The 20548-nt window shown below is 41.8% G+C and overlaps 1 long non-coding RNA gene across 1 annotated transcript in view; it reads right to left on the bottom strand.

Annotated features, from left to right (window-relative positions):
- Positions 1–7389: 7389 nt before the first annotated feature.
- The window catches only part of LOC136610689 (uncharacterized), a 57314-nt gene continuing 44155 nt past the window's right edge, over positions 7390–20548 (bottom strand). Inside the window, exon 3 of the long non-coding RNA XR_010790146.1 lies at positions 7390–7826. This is a non-coding gene — a long non-coding RNA (uncharacterized lncRNA). The remainder of the gene's footprint in view (positions 7827–20548) is intronic.

The following is a 20548-nucleotide window of genomic DNA, read 5'->3' as shown; positions in this document are numbered from 1 at the left end:
CAGGGAGCAGAGCTGCCTGTACAACAGCTGATTGCTGGGGGCGGGGGGAGGAGCAGAGAGCAGAGCACCCGTACAACAGCTGATTGCTGGGGGCGGGGGAGGAGCAGGAAGCTATTGTACAGACAGGTGGCTCCTGCTATATTGCTGGCAGTGTGATAAAGATAGGAGGTCCGCTCCACACCAGCACCCATACAACAGCTGATTAGTGAGAGGGAGCTGCTGCTCCCCCCTGCCTCAGCAGTCAGCTGTATGCACAGACACTCTCATATCTGCCAGCTACATAGGAGAGGGAGGGGCAGAGGGAGAAAGCGCTGCCTGTATTTATTTGTGCCTAGTTATACATAACCATAATGATACATGCCATGCAGGGTTCCTGGAAAGTTGGGTGACAACTAATGGAATCATTACATTGTCACTCAGCTCTTCCAAGATCCTGAATACCAACTGCAGAGTTATGCAAGCATGCATACCACATGCATTTCCATAACTATTCAACGTGGGATTCAGGGCTCCTGGAAAGCTGGATGACAAGTAATGAGATCACCATTACATTTATACTCAGCTTTCCTAGATCCTGAATGACAGGTTGACCTAGTGGTATATATACCTCCCTCACTGCCTGGTCTGGGGAGTTCAAAATATTTTTCTTCTGTTGTTAAGGACCGCTAAGGTCACATTAACCTTTTAAGCCTTGGGTTCCAAATCAATTCGTATCCGGTGCACCACGGAGGCCAAGAACCACACAAAGAGTCGGTTTCTAGTTCTCCTCAGATACGTAGAGAGAGCCCCAGCAAGTATATAGCTCACTCTGCTTAAGGCGTACGTACTCTGAGCGTTTATTGACTTGGTATAGTTCTAATACAGGAAAGGAATACGTCATTAGTCATGGGTTAATCTTATTGGCTTAGAAAAACATCAAGAATCGTGCATTGTTCAGCAATCAGCGTAGTGAGAATATATCTGTAATCGTCCTCCCTTGTATCCACTCTGTGATTCAGGTGGCTGTAGTACAGTCAGTTCCTTTGTCCAAGTCTGCGAATGGAGGTGTGGGAGGCCTTTTTCTGATAACAACTGTGTCCAGACTTGGTTCTCATGAAAAAGAAAAGAGACACATCATTAGACATTGCACCGAATCTCATGCTCTAAAGCTATTTCTGCTTGAATTATTGATTCACTACACACAAGCTTATTTACATCTTAAAATGCTCCTATTTTGTATCTAGCGGCCATTTTGAGACAGATTCTTCCATTTTATGGACCTGTACCTTCTCAAACCCCCCTAGAAACTGTCTCAAAATAAACAATACCTTATAACTTCTACTGGGCGGGGTAAGGTTTGCTTTCCCTATCTCTAGTTTATGATCTATGCCCTACCTATCATTGTTGGTCAGCTGTCCAAGGGCTAATCCCTTCCCCGACAACTAATCCTAACTAACTAAACGCGAAGACCTGATGGACACAGAAGGGATCTACAACACACATGCTATTCTATACTAATGGCTGGGAAACTAGAGTGGTCGCCCCTGCTTCTGCTGAGACAGATCCATAAGGGGACAAATCGCTCTGTTGTATTATAGGCATATAGCCATCACCTGGGGTTTCCGCATCAACATATACGGGAGCAACAGGCACCATCTGATCTGTAAGCTTAGCACAGGAGCGTCTTATGCAGGGTACAATACAGACAGAAAGTAGCAGGAGTATGATAAGAGTAACCAGAATACCTATTCCTATCTGCATCAAGAATTGTTTCCATTGTCCGGTCCATGCAAACCACTCATCCCAGGGGTTAGTTATCCCAGAATTACGCTTCAGCTCTTCTGACAATGTGGCCAATTTCTTTATTGCAATAGTCACTTTACCTGTGGGGCCTGTATTATCTGGAATATTCGTACAGAAAGTTTCACCAATCATTTTACAAACACCACCTTTCTCGGCTAGTATCATATCCAGAGCCATTCGGTTCTGGAAAGTCATGGTGGCTGTGGGGCCTAATTGATCAGCAAGCCCTTGAAGTGCATCTCTTGTATAGTTCACGAACCTTTGTTGGTTGTAATATATATCAACATTCTTATTGATGGTTACTATTCCAAACAGGGACTCAAATCCGGCCTTAACTTGATCCCTGGCTTTAAACTCATCTGGCACCCCCCCTTGGCACTCTGATTGCATCTATATATATACATATGTGGATCAAACCTGCCACCTGGTTTCAGATTGTGACGCTCGTCTGTAGGACCTGAGAGAGAAGCAGAGACCACAGAATGCGTTATTGACAATTCCTTGGAGAGACCTATGACAAAATTAACAAGAGAATCATTTCCCAAACTTGGCTACTGTGGCATGTACCCTCCTGGGAAAGAACTAATGGAAGACACTCAATTCAAGATTTGCCCGTTTCCTTCATTGCCCATGGATCTACTTTCCCACTACTCCGTGGATGGTAGGGTGTGTGAAAAGCCTGGAATATACCCAAAGCAGACATGATGTGTTGCATTATTTCACCTGTGAAGTTTGTACCTTTGTTTGACTCAATCACTTCCGGTGCCCCATATCTGCGGATTACCTCATTCATGAGCTTCTGTACGGTTACCTGCTTATTTACTTTGGTAACAGGGTAGGTCTCCAACCTGAAAAGAAATCAACAACAAGCACATATTCATACTTCCCAACAAGTGGGAGCTGAATGTAGCCAATTTGCAATCCCTGAAATGGGTAGAGTGGTCTAGGCAAGCGTTATGTGGCAAATTTACTTCTGCCCTGTTGTTTACGGCAAAGATCATGCAAAATTGGACAAATGATGCAGCAGCTACAGAAAACCCAGGAGCCACCCATCCTTGTTCAAGCGTCGACATCATTGCTGCTTTGGGAGGTGCGTCTTTCCGTGCGTCAGCTGGGCCATCATGGGGCACAGGGACCGTGGTAGGCAAGTTCTGTTTACTGTTCGCCATACACTGTCCTGTTTCTGCTGCTCCCATATTTAGTCCATTTGTCTTTTTCTTCCTTGCTGGCTTGTGACTGTAAAGTCTTTAGCATATCAAAGTCCAAGTTTTTATCAATATCCAAAGTTTAGTCAATGTCCAAAGTTTAGTCAATGTCCAAAGTTTAGTCAAATTCTTCTTTTCTTCCACGGCTTGAGGGCCGCTGCCTTTGCTGTGTGGTCTGTGATGGCGTTGCCTCTTGCTTCTCCGGTATAGGAATTGGTGTGAGCTTTCCACTTTGTTAGGTAGAAGTAGGGTCTCTGTGAGACTCTGCACCGCTGCACCATTCTTAATTGGCTGTCCTGCTGAGGTAAAAAACTGTCTGGCCTTCCATGTTGGGCCGTAATCATGAGCTATGCCAAATGCATACCGGGAGTCAGTGTAAATGTTTGCCGTCTTACCTTCTACCACTCTACACGCCTCAGTGAGGGCCTTCAGTTAAGCTTCTTGTCCTGAAACATGCGGAGGCAGAGCTTCTGCTTTTAGGACATCTTGTTGTGTGACCACTGCATATCCAGTGTGGAGTCGTCCATCCTCACCCTGGGACCATCTATAAAAAACAACTCAAAATATGCATTGTTAAGAGGGGCTTCAGTAACCTCTTAAAACTTACATTTTTTTGTTGCATCACTGCTAAACAATCAGGCTGATATTCTATTTCAAATAGATCAGAACCTTGTTGCAAACAATTTAAAAATAGCTGACCTGCAATACCTAGATCACCTATGCCTTCTCCTCCCCCCTGTGAACCAGGATACTCAATGAAAAGAAGAGTAGCCAGGTTCAAAAGAGCACATTGTAGCCGGATCTGACAGGCCAGAGATAAGTGCTTGGGTTGCACTTGCGTGAGTATGCTCCGAATGACATGAGGGGTGAGGACCACTAAGGAATGGGGGGGGGGGGGTGTAGTCCAATACCAACTCAGAAGGTTTGTCAACCATTGGCTGTACTGTTGCCACCGCACAAACACATGAGGGAGCTCCTCGAGCCACTGGATCCAGCCTCATGGAGTAGTATCCAAGTGGCCGTGGTTGTCCTCCGTGCTTTTGTGTCAACACTGCCGTCACATGGCTAGAAAGTTCAGTACAGAAAAGGGTAAAGTGTAGTTGGGAATACCCAAGACTAGAGAGTTGCTTCAGAGGTGAGAGAGAAAAGAATAATTGAAAGACAGTCATAGAGTGGTTGCATAAGAGAGAAAACTGAGTAGAACCATGGGTGGCAATATGAAACAAGGCCCAGAAAGGTGCGGAGTTTGGCAACAGATGTAGGTACAGGAATGGCCTGGGCAGCAGCCTTTTGTTCCTCTGTCAGATGTCCAGTTCCTTGGCCTAAACAATGACCCAGGAGAACAACCTTTATTTTGCAGAACTGGAGTTTGTCCTTAGAGGCTTTACAGACATTTTCTGCAAGAAAAATTAACAGTGAAATTGTGGCCTGTTGGCAGGCTTCCAAATTATCAGCACACAGCACCTACATCACACAGCGCCGACAGCACACAGCGCCTACATGTGGTAGGCGCCTGGCTGACCCTTCAGCATCTTTTCTGGACTGGAAAAAGAGGGGTGTTTGTTGGAGCAGTTAGTTTACAAGACTCTTCTGAACTGGCACCTGAGGTCTCAACCCGTACTGATCAATCTGGTGAGAATTTGATGGATGCAGATAACGCCTGTAAGATATCAGTACCAAAAACAGATACATGAATTACATCAGGGCAGAATATTCTACAAACATCTATCCACATTGGAAATTTACAGTCTGCATATGCAGAAGGGGGGGAGAAAAACTTGTATCCCCAGTCAATATCTGCATCACACATCTTACATTCATCATAGTCTGAACACGGGTCATTAACTCTCATCCATCCATGCGGTCAAGTCTAGCTCTCTCATTCAAATGCCTATGATTCACCACACACACAATGTTTGCGCCGTTACAGAGTTCAGGAAATTGTGGATACATTGCACTAGGATGCACACCGTTCACACCAGGAGATAACGCGTATGATGCAACTGTCCTCATCTTGCAAACAAATGCATTCAATCACTACCACCTCTCCCTGGAATCAGTCAAACTTTAACTGTCTGTAATACTAGAGATGTACAACAGATTCCACAACACTAATATTTCCCATAAAAGGAACACACATTTAGCAATTATGTACATGTCCAACCAATCACAGAACTGACATTTACGCAAAGAACAGCAAAAACAGTAAGATTCACTGGATTCATTACGGGTTCTATTCTATTCAAGCAAACTTAATTACTGTCCAGGGTTCGCTCTAATCTTTGGCCTTGAGAAGCACACATTCCTTCTCTGCAAGTCTCACTAAACTCTGTTCCTCCTCACTATACCTCCCCCCCTTTCGGAGACAAGGGGGGCCACTTGCAGCTGCAGCTTTTCGCAAATCAAGCATTAACTCTCTATCTATTCCTATATATATATTATTACATATTGACCCTCTCCTTCCTTCTGTAAGCTTTTCTACTGCCGTCTGCGATCCTAGCGACCTTTCTTCTCAGCAGTATCTGACTTATGAGGAATGGACAACACGTACAGCAATGACACAATGTTAGGACATTAAGACATACAGGACAGACAGCACGGTGGTTAATTGTCACATAATTGTCTGCAGACTCTGCATGAACTTGCTTTATGTCATAGGGGGACACAGACTAGAGGATTCCCTTTCTCCTCCATTTTTTCCCCTTGCAAAGTGGAAAAGATTTTTCCAGCAACAACTACATTTATGGGAAATTTTAAGCACAGACCTACTTGGGATGGGGGTGCTAAACACAGACTGTAGAACAGATAATCGGGAGGAGGCTATTTGCAGGTGGGATGAGGGGACTTGAACGTTTCTATGCAAAATTCAGAAAAGGCACTCGTCATTGCAGTGCGCAGAATTGGTATGCCAGGTAAAAACATACATAGATGGGAGGTCAGAAGCCAGCTCATCTCTGCTGTGGAGCTAAGATGACGTCTGAGCGGTAACTGAAGGTATTGTTACAGCAGATGCTAAAATGGCCGCTTGGCCATGGCTGGCACTGAAATGGCCACCGAAGGTGTGGCCTGACTGGGCGATGGTGACGGGAGGGTCCAGGAATACTACATACTAGACACGTATCAAGATATACCGACTGGTATTGGCCCCAATAACAACACGGCCATCTAGGGGCAGGGCAAAGGGAGAAAAACATCGTCCATGACACGGCCGGGGCGGTGCCCTCAGATGGTGAAGAAGGGCTGCCTTCCTTTGTCTTCAATTCAAAGCATATGAATAATCGCCATCTTGAAATTGCAACTTTCTTACTTCAACTTTACGTCACTTACTGAAACATTTTTCTCTGCAAACTTGAGCAATCGTCTATCAACAAAAATTCCTTCATTATCAGCTAACACACTTTCCAAGCCTTCTCCGACAGCCCCCACCTTTGCAAAACAACTGTCAGCTCTCTGTGAATGTGAACTATTCCCTGCATTTAGACTCATAGATAACACATATGCTGGCACCTTCTGATAACGCCACATGTTCTGCATTTTCAACTCCTCTCTACATACTACCAACTGGACAGGATCCAAAAGACCATCATCTACAGTCTTCTTCTTAACAATTTAAACATTGTATATTACGACGGCCTAATTATAAGTATATATAACTGCCTGAGACCCTTTTCTCACTGGTATGCCTGTAGCCTTATGCTCAATCATGTAATGTAAGAACTCTAACGTCTGACGCCCTTTCACATAACTTCTTAACTTTTTGCCTGCTCTACATGACACCAAGTGGACAGGATCCAGGAGACCCTGATCAGTAGTCTTCTTCTTAAAGAACTTCAACATGTTATTACGTACAATACAACAAGACGTAGTGTTCAAAGACTTCCACGTCTAAATGCCCTGTCCTCGATGACGTAGTGTTCACAGACTTCTACGTTCGATACAGTTAAACAGCCAAAACGCCCGATACAGTTAAACAGCCAAAATGCCCGATACAGTTAAACAGCCAAAATGCCCTGTACCGTTAAACAGCCAAAATGCCCTGTACCGTTAAACAGCCAGTCCTAATGGACCCACAATGAAAACACATATATATGCATATAGTCAAATTACAGATTCTGTCCCTCGGTGTCACTTAAGAGTACCCAAGACCTGAGGTAAACTTCTTTACCGATGACAACTATGATGTCAAACATCAAACATCCGACTGACCTAGGAGTCTGTCAATCAACTGAGCCAAAACAGACCAACGGCAGACATCATATAATAAATATGACACTTACCGGGCTGTGTGTGAGGTTGATCAGTCCTCTGGTTTGGCACAGTGGATATATGTCCTCCCAGTCTGATGTCGTCGTCTGATGAGTGACACAAGAGTCAATCAGTAAATCCTGCCGACTACGCCAGTTGTTAAGGACCGCTAAGGTCACATTAACCTTTCAAGCCTTGGGTTCCAAATCAATTCGTATCCGGTACACCACGGAGGCCAAGAACCACACAAAGAGTCAGTTTCTAGTTCTCCTCAGATACGTAGAGAGAGCCCCGGCAAGTATATAGCTCACTCTGCTTAAGGCGTACGTACTCTGAGCGTTTATTGACTTGGTATAGTTCTAATACAGGAAAGGAATACGTCATTAGTCATGGGGTTAATCTTATTGGCTTAGAAAAACATCAAGAATCGTGCATTGTTCAGCAATCAGCGTAGTGAGAATATATCTGTAATCGTCCTCCCTTGTATCCACTCTGTGATTCAGGTGGCTGTAGTACAGTCAGTTCCTTTGTCCAAGTCTGCGAATGGAGCTGTGGGAGACCTTTTTCTGATAACAACTGTGTCCAGACTTGGTTCTCATGAAAAAGAAAAGAGACACATCATTAGACATTGCACCGAATCTCATGCTCTAAAGCTATTTCTGCTTGAATTATTGTTTCACTACACACAAGCTTATTTACATCTTATAATGCTCCATTTTGTATCTAGCGGCCATTTTGAGACAGATTCTTCCATTTTATGGACCTGTACCTTCTTACTATTTTCCTCCTCTAAAACCCAGGTGCGTCTTATCATCCGATGCGTCTTATAAAGCAAAAAATATGGTAGATACTCATCTCCCTTCAGCTGCCGAGGCTCAGCCACGTCTTCTCTGTGCTGTCTCCGGCCCTGTAGTGCTGTTCTTTGAGCATGCTCAAATTATGTGCCCCAGAGAAAAAAAACCCAAAACATTATACTAATCTTATGCCCTATCAGTGCAGCATCTTCTTTCCTCCATGCATTGTCACTGTCCCAGCGCATTAGGCATGATGATGTCACTACAGTGCCTCCTGCACTGGCCAGGCAACAGCACAGGGAGGAAAAAAGATGCTGCGCTGATCGGGGATAGGTGATTACAATGTTTATTTTCTTTAACTTATACTCTGTAGCTCTGGCACTGGAGAAAGGTAGATCAGGGAGCCTCTGACTCCTGGCTCTACCATAGTTATCCATTGTTTCGGTGCCCTGCAGAAGCTGATACAGTTGAAAGCTGCACTTGCCCAGGAAATCACGGCACAGAGCTAGAGGTCCGGGGCAGGTGCCTCTTATCTCCAGTGCAGGAGCGTAACTATAGGGGATGCGGTTGCACCCGGGCCCAGGAGCCTTAGGGGGCCCATAAGGCCTCTCTTCTCCATATAGGGATCCCAGTACTATAAATAAAGCATTATAGTTGGGGGCCCTGTTACAGGTTTTGCATTGGGGCCAAGAAGCTTCTGCTCCAGTGCTACCTACGCCCCTGCTCCATACACCTAATGGCATTTCTAGCTGTACATTTTTGCATATCTGTACATGCACAGAGACTAGCTAGTGACTGGCTCATGGAGAAGTCGACGGCTGCATCATTATACAAGACAGGCACTTTTATCTTTTGTGTCAACGCTGTTTCCTCATAGATTATAAGCTCTTGTGAGCAGGGCCCTTAGGCTGGGTTCACACAGGGCAGATTTGCCGCGGTTTTTCCGTTGCGGTTTTGCTGCAGAAGAACTGCTTCTGCGGCAAAACCGCTTCAAAGGTTAATTTGGGCTTGCGGATTTTCGTGCATTTTTTTCCGTAGCGCTTTTTTACTTTTTGCCGCGTATTTGGTGCAGTTTTGGCTGCGTCCATAGAGGTCTATGGACAAAAAAGCGCTGCGGAAAAGACCGAAGAATGAACATGCTGCATCTTTTAAAACCGTGCAGCAGTTGCATTTCCGCACTGCGGCTGTGCGGAAAAATTCCGGCCTGTGAGAACAGCTTTTTGGCAAATCTCATTTGTGCTGCATTGCACTGCAAATGCAGCGATTTTGCCACAGTGCGGATACGCAACGGCAATCCGCGGCAAATCTGCCCTGTGTGAACCCAGCCTTACTCCTTTTCTTCAAAATATTTTGTTTATATTGTTTGGTTATATTGTGTGTAATGTCTGATTTTGTATCTACATGTATCCTGTGATTAAAATATGTTGGCTCTATATAAAGATAATAATTTTATTATTATTTCTATTATTCATAACATCTGTATATTTTCTAGACTTCTGAACCTACATAAGACTTCAGAATATTCAAGCTGTAAATACTGATGTTTTGTAATATAGCTTAGTCAACAGGGTATTTTTTTAGCTCATCTCATACATAGTAGGTAGCCAACCTGAGTGTCAAGTGTCAGCTGGCTGAAGACGAAAAATTCTTATTTATTCTTGCACTCACTGGTTTGTTAAAATAGAACATTCAAACTGTCACCAAACTATCGCACTGACAGATGCAAGAAATACCCATTACAGCAGATCTTACAGAGTTTTAGTTGTAAATCTCTATATTCACTTAGGTTGTTTCAAATAATATCAGGCCATAAAATAAAAGTATTGCCTACTTGTGTAACACGAAACATACAATATTCTAAGATGACATGTTACCTGTTTCCATGTTAGCTTTTTTATGGTTTGTACACTGTATAATGGTGTTATTAGAGCCTGTTCATATCTTGTTTCGTACTCCATCTCAAGGGCTCTGTCGACTATGCTATTCTCTTTGGAAAAAAAGCTGAACAGAGATGGAAACCTGCTTAAATTGAGACCTTATTGGTCTCCATTTGAGCAATGAAAGCCTATGGTTCCATCCAAGTTCCCATCTGGATCCCCAATTTTTAGTGATTCATACAGTAGCAAGTGATTGAACCCAGGGAAAGAACCTGAAACAAAATGTGAGCAAGTCTTTACATTGAAATGTATTTTATGATATATACTTTCTTGTCTACTAATCTATTATAGACACATGTGAAAGAAAATACCAGAAAGGGAGAATAAAGAAAAACCACAATGGAAAAAAACACCACGTCTTGGGTTTTTCTCTATACGAGTTTGGCAAAATGTACAGGTCTTCCCATGACTATGAACAATGACATTTTTACTCATACATGATGTAATCTCTAATTATCATTGTTGTTTGCTTATCCATCCCGTTGTTGATAGCCATTTAGTCATTCATGACCCTCGGTGACCCTAAGGTCTAATGCCCAGACTGCAAAATCTGGCAGCGGAATCAGACCCTGTTCCCCCGGAATTGACTCCCGCGTACCTGTGTTCTCTACTCTGCGAATGTGCTGGCTGCCACACATGCGCAGTGCAGAGAGCGGCACCAGCAAAGATGCACATCTGCTGTGACCCTCCACGGGAAGGACGGCGAGCGAGAAATCACAGTTCATTTCCGCTCATGGGCATGGAAAAACGTTTTTCATAGCATGTCCTATGGACAGTATTTGCTGCAGAATCAGGAGGTGAATGCTCACTCTGAATCCCGTAGTGCAAATACGGACGTGGGCATTGGGCCTTAAGGCTAACTGCCTCCATGCTTTTTTGTTTTGCACTGCTTCTTTCAGTTGGTTGATATCCATGCCAGTATCAGCTTTGACAGTATCAAGCTTTGATGTGCTTCTCCATCCCATGAAAACCGAAACAACAATTGATTGATGACAAAGAATAAAGTATGTGTGTGTATATATCATCAGTCAATTAATGCTTTTTTGGGGGGGTGTGGTGAAGGTACACCATTTTGCTATTTGCCTCAGGCAGCAGAAGGGCTAAGGGCACCCATGTAGAACAGCTGGCTTTTTCTACATATTCTGCATTATTTGATGTTTCTTTTTGCATTAATACTGTTAATTAAATGTTGTATGGTCTGATTAAAATGACCAGCAACCTCTAGCCAGGGGAGCTAGTATTTATGTGCAGCAGACCTGGGCGATTGTCTGGCTGGAGAACCCCACACCCAGCCAGCTTGATTAGCACCTGTAACACTGGGCTTTACATACAGCATTATACTTTTTAATATATGAAGAATAAAGAAAGATTCTTACGGAAACTGAAGTTGTTCTACATATTTTTTCATGATGTCTATAAGAGTTGTTTGAATTCAACTTGGCCAAAGTGATAAATAAAATTACCCATAACCCCTGTAGAAATCTCTTAAATCCGGAAGTGTTCTTCTATTGTAATATGTATTTTTTTATTCCGGTCTGATACAAAGGATATGTGTAGTAGAGAATAGGAAACTATTTTAAAAGGTGGCAGTGCCATCCCCATAACTGTGCAACTTTCTCTTATGGTATATTTGCCCCTGCACTTGTTACTATACATAATAGTTGAAATTGCATGATAGATCTTGTGAACACTTGAACAATACTAACTGCTTGGTTAACTATAATAGCTAGCATATAATAGAATAATTTTAATGTTAGAAACAATGTAAATGATGCCACAAAACTTACAGTACATTCTAAGTAACGGTCCCCATTTGTTAGCATCCGTAGTAAATAACATAAAGAAATGACACTACCTTAGCTCACACTTAATCTACATAACTTGGATCTATTACAATGGGCAGTCATATGACTGAACACAAAAACGTAGGTAACACCAAGCCTGAACATCCAGCTGGGACTGAAATCAAGTTGTTTACAGATCTACAGTATGTGGCACTCGTAACCCCAGTTTAATTCATGAGATAGTGCTGTTTATATTAATGCTGCCAAGCTTAAAAGAGATTTGTTGCAGTGCCAGAGGACTTTACATAAAACCTTTCATTGCTGTAAATTGAGTAAGTGGTGAGCCAGAATGTATCACTGCCTCAGGTTTTCTGACATTTAGCTACTGTCTTGGAGAAGTTATCAAGATGCATAGAAGAAAAAAGCTTAGCTTCCTAAAGAGCATGTTTTGTTTGCTAAATGCATTGCCGATAGCTAAGACTTACATGAGAATGGTTTTGACTAGTTGTGCTGGAGGCAATGCATATTTTATATTTTAGCTGCAGTATATGACATAATACTGCTGCTTTTAAAGCACTTCACAAAGTGCATTGTGGATCAGTGTAATGATACAATCTACTCATTTTTAGACCTGACTCATGCTTTCTAAAAATGCATTGTTACTAATAATATTATCATGCTATGATATACAACAATTATGTAGAACATTAAAACCACTTGCCAGTGTAGGTTTCAATTGTGCAGCTAAAAAAGTTCTGACCCATCAAGGCATACACTCCACAAGACCTCTGAAGGTATCCTGTGGTGTTGCAATTTGGGGAAATTGGAGGCCAAATCTACACTTTGTACATGTTAAGTTTTTCAATCCATTCCTGAACAATTTTTGCAATGTGGCTGGTATATTATCCTGCTGAAACAGGTCAGTGATATTAGGGAATACAGTTGGCATGAAGGAGTGTACTTGGTCTGCAACAATGTTTAGGTATGCTATGTGTTAACGTAAGATCCAAATGAATGACAGGAAACTGTTACGTGCGCTGGGGCGCTAATGCACCGTGCCTCAACATGGATGCAGGGTGGTGTCCTAGTAAAACTTCAAACACACTCACAGTATCTGCAAAGACAAATTACACCACTCCAGGCAAAGATAGAAGGATACCTGTCCCTTCCTAGTCAGAGGAAGTGGGGAGACCCCTGCCTAAAAGTGGGGTAGGCGCCCTAATAAGGACAGCCCCAATGTCTTCATCTAGGACCTGGCTATCCCTGATTAGAAACCTGGAAAGATGCACAAAACATGTCACTGTTCACTCCTACACACAGAATAGGACGGTTCACACTTCTGGCCTCCTGCACAGACTCAATGAAATTGTCGCTGCTCACACCAACACTCCAGGTAATGCATACCACACAGAACAGTAACCCTATGCAGAACTCACATACATACAGCTAGTAAACAATAGCTAGTCCTCACATCTGGGGGAAAGAGAATCAGCCACCATGCTGACATAAAGGGAACAGTGTCAGGAATCACCCATCTGACCATACATGACATCAGATGTCTAGAGGCTGCACCTGTCAAAGTGGAAGGAAGATAGGATCTGCATAAGATGCAGACAGGGACAAACAGGTGTCCAGACCATCCTCAGGGAGGGTGAGAGAAACACTTCAGACTAACAAGCATAACACCCATTTCTGAGTGGGAATAACACAGTGTGAGTAAAATGACCAGCAGCCTCTAACCAGGGTCAAATAACAGGTCACAGCAGCACAACCTAACAGAAGCAATATTTCCCAGCAGAATATTGGCCAGAGTATTAAACTGCCTTCTCCGGCTTGCATTCTTGCCACAGTGCATCCAGGTGTGATTCATCTCTTCCCTAGGGAAGCAATACCCACCCTTCTTCCATTGCTCTGTAATGTTCACTTGCCATTGTAGGGGCTTTTGGCAATGTACTCTGACTGGTCTGTGACTGTGATGTACTCTGTGTTCTGCACTAAAATTTTCTGCAATTTATTCTAGAGTATGTAGCTCTAGTTGGAATCAGACAAGACGGACTAGCCTTCCCTCTCTTCCGTTACACTTGCCCATTTTTTCTGCTTCCAACATATCAACTTTAAGAGCCGATTATTAATTTGCTACCTAATACCGTGTTTCTCCGAAAATAAGACAGTGTCTTATATTAATTTTTGTTCAAAAAGGTTTAACTTTTTTACATGTATAGCTGTCTGGACACTATTTAAATTGACTTTTTTAATTAACTGCTAGCAGGGCTTAATTTTGGAGTAGGGCTTATATTTCAAGCATTCTCAAAAATCATTTTGCATCCTCAAAAATTCTGGAAAATCATGCTATGTCTTATTTTCAGGGTATGCCTTATTTTCAGGGAAACAGGGTATATCCCACCCGTTGACAGGTGCCATTGTTAAGCGATAACCAACGTTCTTCACTTCATTGGCTTTCATTTTTTAGAAAAAAAATCCTGACAATTTACTGAAATAGGCAAAGTTTAGTCCATTTTTTTTTTGCAGTCACGACCAACATCAATATAGAATTGTGCAATTCTGCTAGCTCATTAGTTAGTTAAACAACCGATAATCCAATTTTTATAGAGTTCCCTCCGACACCACATTAAAGGATGTTTACTGTTTATATTAACAATATATTATTAGCTTTTTTTTTACAGTAAAAGTGTTTTTTTACTTCTATTATGTGTTAAAATAATGCTTTTATTGAAAAAAAAATCATCCATTATTTTGTTAACCTGCACAATGAAATCTTACATTTAGGCTTTCTTTCCTTTCAATTATTTTCCTTTCATTTTTATCAAGAAAAATTGGAAATGAATTTGTAATCATAATTAAAATACAATGAAATGTAGGACTTGAGAGGCCATCACCACAAATAATATGCCACAGTGATAAGAGATAAGCAAGATGAAAATTAGATTGATTGGGTAATGAGATGCACAATACAAACTAATACGGCTTGGACATTTTTTGTGAGTGAACATCAGAATCAATGAGAGTTGGCATTTGGACAAGTGACCCCAAACTGCAAAGAAAAATGTGCTGTCAACAATGTATGAAATGAATCACTTAATGGTTTCTAAGGAAACTAAATGGAGCCGCAGTCACATGGGCCAGCTGCGCTTACTTGTGCTGTAGGGAGTACTACTGTATGTTGTCACATGGAATTGTGTTTCCATGCCCTGTGTCTGTCACAAGGATTATTTATACATGACTAGCTCTCCCCTCCATCCTGTGATGTGCTCCCAATTCACTGGCTGGCAGATAAAGTTGATTGATAGAAATCATTATGTAAATGTTTGTAGCGAGTTTCTCTCAATCGCAATTGTTACAAGTGTGCCAATATTAATTTAGTGTGCATTCCATAATATACTGTTACTGTATCTGCACAAATATCCATATTGCGCTTCTTCCGGTTTGATTTGCCGGACACTCCTTTTTCTTCTGCAGGTTGATTCTCCTTTCCTGCAACAAATACACTGTTGCGCACCCAAAAGAGAGTTTTATGGATATGACTGATGCAGATAGTGAGGGAGAATAAGTAAATTATACCAATTTGATCATAGAGAATCTGTTTTTCTAATGACAAAGACAAAATAGGATACTGGAGAGGATGCACTTGTGTCAATCATTTCCTAAGCCAGGGCATTGGTTGTGTCCTGTATATGTCCAATAGAGGATTACCCCCCCCCCCCCCCCCCCCATTCCTCCCCAGACAGTTATACACTGAGTGGTTTGTCACTCCCCTCCCCTGTTAATAGCCATAAAATAATCTGCCTGCTCTTTGGTGGATTCTACAACATGTCATTAAAGGAAATAGAGATGTACTCTGGACAGAATATTCCACATAGCAGCTGGTTTATTGTCAGTATGAGAATTTGTAGATTAGCCAAGCAAAGCTTAACATTCAAGGCAACCATAATTTCTAACCTAATAATCTGCTTCTTCAGCTAAAACCTTTTAGCACATTATAATAAATTAATCCCTTAAGGATTCAGCCTTTTTTTCCATCTTCGGTTTTTCCTAACCACATTTTAAAAAAATCTTTTATTTATCCATCAACATAGCTGTCTGAGGGTTTGTTTTTTGAGGGACAAGTTGTATTTTTAAATGATACTATGTAAAGTGCCATATAATGTACTAAAAACTTTAAAAAAATTCCAAGTGGAGTGAAATGGGAAAAAAAACATTTTTGGGGGCGGTGTCTTGTTTCTACATTGTACACGGTGCAGCAAAATTGATATGATAACTTTATTCTAGGGCTCAGTATGATTACTATGATACCACATTTGTATAGTTTTTATTGCTGCACTACTTTTATCTTATTCAGATATTTTTTTTTTAATAATTTTTTGCTACCATCTTTTAACAGCCAGAAATTCTTTTATTTTTCTATCTATATAGAGGTGCAAGGGCTCACTTTTTGAAGAACATCCTCTAGGTTTTGTTGGTACCATTTTGGAGTATATATTACTTTATGATCAACTTTTATTACATTTTTCTTGAAGACAGGGTGACCCAAAAAAAGGGCAATTCTGGCATTTTTTTCTGCTGACGTTCACAATGAGGGACAAATAATGTGTTACTTTGATAAATCAGACTTTTATGGACGCAGCAATGCAAAATATATTTTGTTTTTATTATAAGTATAGCAAGTGTGTTTTTTTTAACTTTTTTAATAATTAATAAAACTTTTTAAAACTAACTTTTACATTTTTTTTAGTCCCCATAGGGGACAAGAACTTGCGAAGGTTGGATTGCTCCTGCAGTATGATGTAATACCATTGCATTACATTATACTGCAATCTGACAGGCAATCTATCAAGCCCCATCACAGGCATGGCAGTCCTGCGGGCTTTTAGAAGGTCCCCAGCTTCCATAGCAACCGCATGGCACCCTGCAATATCATCATGGGGGCTATTCGGGACCCTCGAACATCGATGAGGGCATTTAAATGCCACTGTTAGAATTCACAGCTCTGATTACTAGTGCGGCTGTTGCCAGTGATTGGAGCAGTTGCAGGTGGATGTCAGCTGTAAGAAACAGCCGGTGCCCACATTGTATGAAGCAGAGTTGACCCCTGATCCTACTTCATACGAACCCTAAACCTCCAGGACGCAACTGGACACATTGGAGCGTTAAGGGGTTAAGGACAGTCAAGCATTGTGCTACATGCATGTTATAGCAATAACCCTGGAAAGCATTTTATAGCTAATTTCATTAGTGAGAATGTGAATGTGATTTTATATAATGGCTGCAACAGAATACTTGAAATTTACACCATCAGTGTTTCTTCATGATTTGTCTACAAATATCAAGCAGGTAAAACCAAAAGAGAGAGAGGTGTAACCCCACTTTGTCAGATGGATGATTTACCTGATGAAGAGTTCAGTACAAACTTGAAATGTGTTGTCTGTCTTCAACTCAAAATAAAACCCAGTTTTCAACTTGCATATCTGGGTCCCCAGTTTGCACCAATCAGAGCTCTTGGAGTGTTCCCTCGAAATATCAAGTAGCTCACATTGAACTTGTTAGTAAGCTTTTCGGGAGGTATCTTAAAAGGGTTCACCCATCAGGGCAAGCCATGCCCATATTTTCTTCTAGGGCATATGGATGTCCAGAACCCTCCAGGTGCCAGATAGGAGAGCTTCTCTATAAGAGAAGTACGGCTCCAGTGCCCTGTTGTACTGCTTCTGGCTTGGATACAAAATGTGATACAGTTGAGCATGGAGGCTCTAGTAACCTGTTGTACCGCTTCTAGCTTGGATACAAAATGTGATCTAGTTGAGCATGGAGGCTCTACTACCTTGTTGTACCGCCTCTAGCTTGGATACAAGATGTGATACAGTTGGGCATGGAGGTATACAGATTGCGTCTGGTATCCGGCCACATATTGCTTCACATGCTGTTACTGAAGCTCTAGATCATCCAAACTCATTGTTAAAGTTGGCGTTCCAGATGGTCCCACATATTAATCTGGTGACCGGGCAGCCACAGAAGTATGGCCATGTTGTGAAGGCATTCCTGTGACTCCCTTGTGTGTGCAGTTGAGTATTATCTTCCTGGAAAATATACAGGAAATGTATAACTTATACCAGCTATACATATCTAATTACATACAGGAGATATGAGGTCTCTGCAGCCCTATCTTCTGTCATGCCCTTGCATAACATCTCCCATTGATTTCAATGGAGCCGGTGGCATCATCATCCCATGTGCTAGGTGCATGCGGTGCGATGCAAGGTTTCCCCATTGAAAACAATGGGAGAAACTCTGTGATCCAGTTGACAGCTGCAGCAGACGATCGCTACTTCCCCAGAGTGATGTGAGACGTTTTTGATTCAAAAATGCCTCGCATCCGCGGTGAATTAGCATATTGGTGAGAAAGATATAGGGCCGTGATTCGGAATTTGATGTGGAAGTACCCTAAAGGAGTTATATAGAATTGCCTAGGAGCAACACCCCTTTTAGGCCACTCTCCCACATGCGCTTTTTACTGCAGCGTTTTGAATGCTGTGGTAATCGCGGTACAAGGCTCTCATTGATTTCAATGGGGCTTCGCAGACCTGTGTTCGAATGCAGCATTTTCTAACGCCACAATTTTCAAGCGCGGTCTGCTCTATTTTGCCTGTGTTTGAAAACAGCGGTAAAAATATTGCGATCAAAATCGCTGTGTTTTGCTGACACTGGGTGTGATAGTGGCCTTATACTTGTACGTGGAAAAAAGGGTTGAGCTACAATATCTGACGCAGCCCACATCAGCCTGTCCAATCAATAGCAAAGTGACAGTTTAACAGCCATTGTCGAAAAGCTAATTGAAAAATGACAACCAATATTCGTGTACCTTCACCTTTTAAAAATAGCCACCTCAAGTAAACGAAAACGGCAATATCTAAAACGGGTTTAATAAAGTCTGCCTTTACCGCTCATGTTGTATTTAGAAATGATGCATCTTTAGGTGTAATGTTGATGTAGGAGGAAGCTGTTCAGCCACTGTGCAAATAAAGCCAGGTAGATCCGGGTACATAATTGTTATTATCAACAAATTGCTTTTTGTTAAAAAGTAATTTATCTGTCAAAGCCGTAGTTCCAGCGAAACAGGCTGCATAGAAAACATTTCTGGAGAATAGGAACTTCTCCTTTCCAGTGAAGAGCACTACAAATATGCCTTTGTTTTCACTTACTAGTGAGTCATGTCATATTGACATAATACAATTATTGCAGCCTATAGTTATTATACTTTAGTACACAAACCTGTTCAGTATCATACAAGGGTAATCCAAGATACGGGATACAATGCTCTCCTTATGTCAAAATGAGAGGAATTTAACAAAGAAATGAAAATCATATGTCTGCTATGAAATCTAGAATGCTTAAAGCAATATATCCACTGAACTATCAGATTATTCTATAGCGGAATGAAAATAAGACACAATGGAGGTTATTTACTTAGACTACTCAGAAACTCAGAAAATCGCGACCATCTGAAGCATTGTATTCCAATGCAGTTATTTCGATGGCCGATATTTTGGGGCGTAAAATCGGCCTGGCCGGAAAAAAATAGCACACACGGTGTGCATTCCTATGAGAGCCTATGGGAGCTGCCAGAAAAAGGAAGGTAGGAGGGAGTTTAGCAGCGGCTCTTCTCTCCTCCTCTCTGCCCTCTGCCGACTGGTGGCAAGGGGAGGGGGCAGGATGGGGCAGGAGTTTAACACCTTCCAGCCCCCTTCTTTTGCCAATAATCGGCAAGGGGCGGAGAGGTGGCAGGAAGGGGGGAGAGTTTAGCACAGCTGACGGTATTCTGAGCTGCGGCATGTACACGCCGCAACCGACCGTCTGCATGGGCGTTTAAACAGGAGATGCAGCCATGACGTGTGCAGCCTAAAATCGCATTGCCCATGTGAAGGAGCCCTTATTGCAAGGGTTTGTGATCAACTATTTCAGCCTGGGAAAGTGCTAGTTATTTGAGCATTACTATAAAACGTATGGGTACTTTGGGGAAAATAGCCTGGGATAACCCAGGATATACATAACATGACACGCTTCTAATACAAACAGTCTGAACACGGGTCTTCCAAACTCCAATCACGTTTCAGGGAAAAATTACAAATAAAGGTCTGCCTGTCTGGCTCATTTTTTCAATCAGATCATTTGTTTTGGAGTTTTATTACCCCACCCAAACAATGAAATTAAAGATAGCTATATTTAAATAAAGCACAATCTCCCTCATCATCAACAAAAAATATATACAGACACATACAAAGAGAAAAAGAATACCCCAACTCTTCTCAACCTTCTCACCTCCTCCCCTCACCATCTCTAAATCCCATCAACTTTTCTACACTACCTCTATCCAACCAGCAATTGATATGAACTATCCATTACATATATCAGACCATCTTCCACAAATTTCCTCAAACGTAGTCAAACAGTCTCATTTTTTCGTATATTTCCCTTTCCAAAGGTATAACCTCTCTTATCTTTGTGACAAAATCTCCTAATGTTGATGAGGCAAGCTACATCCCATGGCCAGTAATCAGCTTCTGCACCTGATACAATGCTCCCTGAATTCCCCAAAGACTATGCTTATCAAGCATATTAATAATACTAAGTTTACAAATTCTGTTATTAAGACCAATATTGACAAGATATACACTCATTATAAAAAAATCAAGCATTTAGAATGAGTGGCCAGAATCAAATGAAACTTTCTATGTGTGATTGCAACATTGACAACATTGACATAAGCAAGCAATTATAATATCAGAGCAAAA

Source organism: Eleutherodactylus coqui, chromosome 2 (assembly GCF_035609145.1).
Source record: "Eleutherodactylus coqui strain aEleCoq1 chromosome 2, aEleCoq1.hap1, whole genome shotgun sequence".
Classification (NCBI taxonomy): Eukaryota; Metazoa; Chordata; class Amphibia; order Anura; family Eleutherodactylidae; genus Eleutherodactylus; species Eleutherodactylus coqui.
Note: the sequence above shows the minus strand (reverse complement) of the source record. Positions and strands in the feature narration are given on the sequence as shown.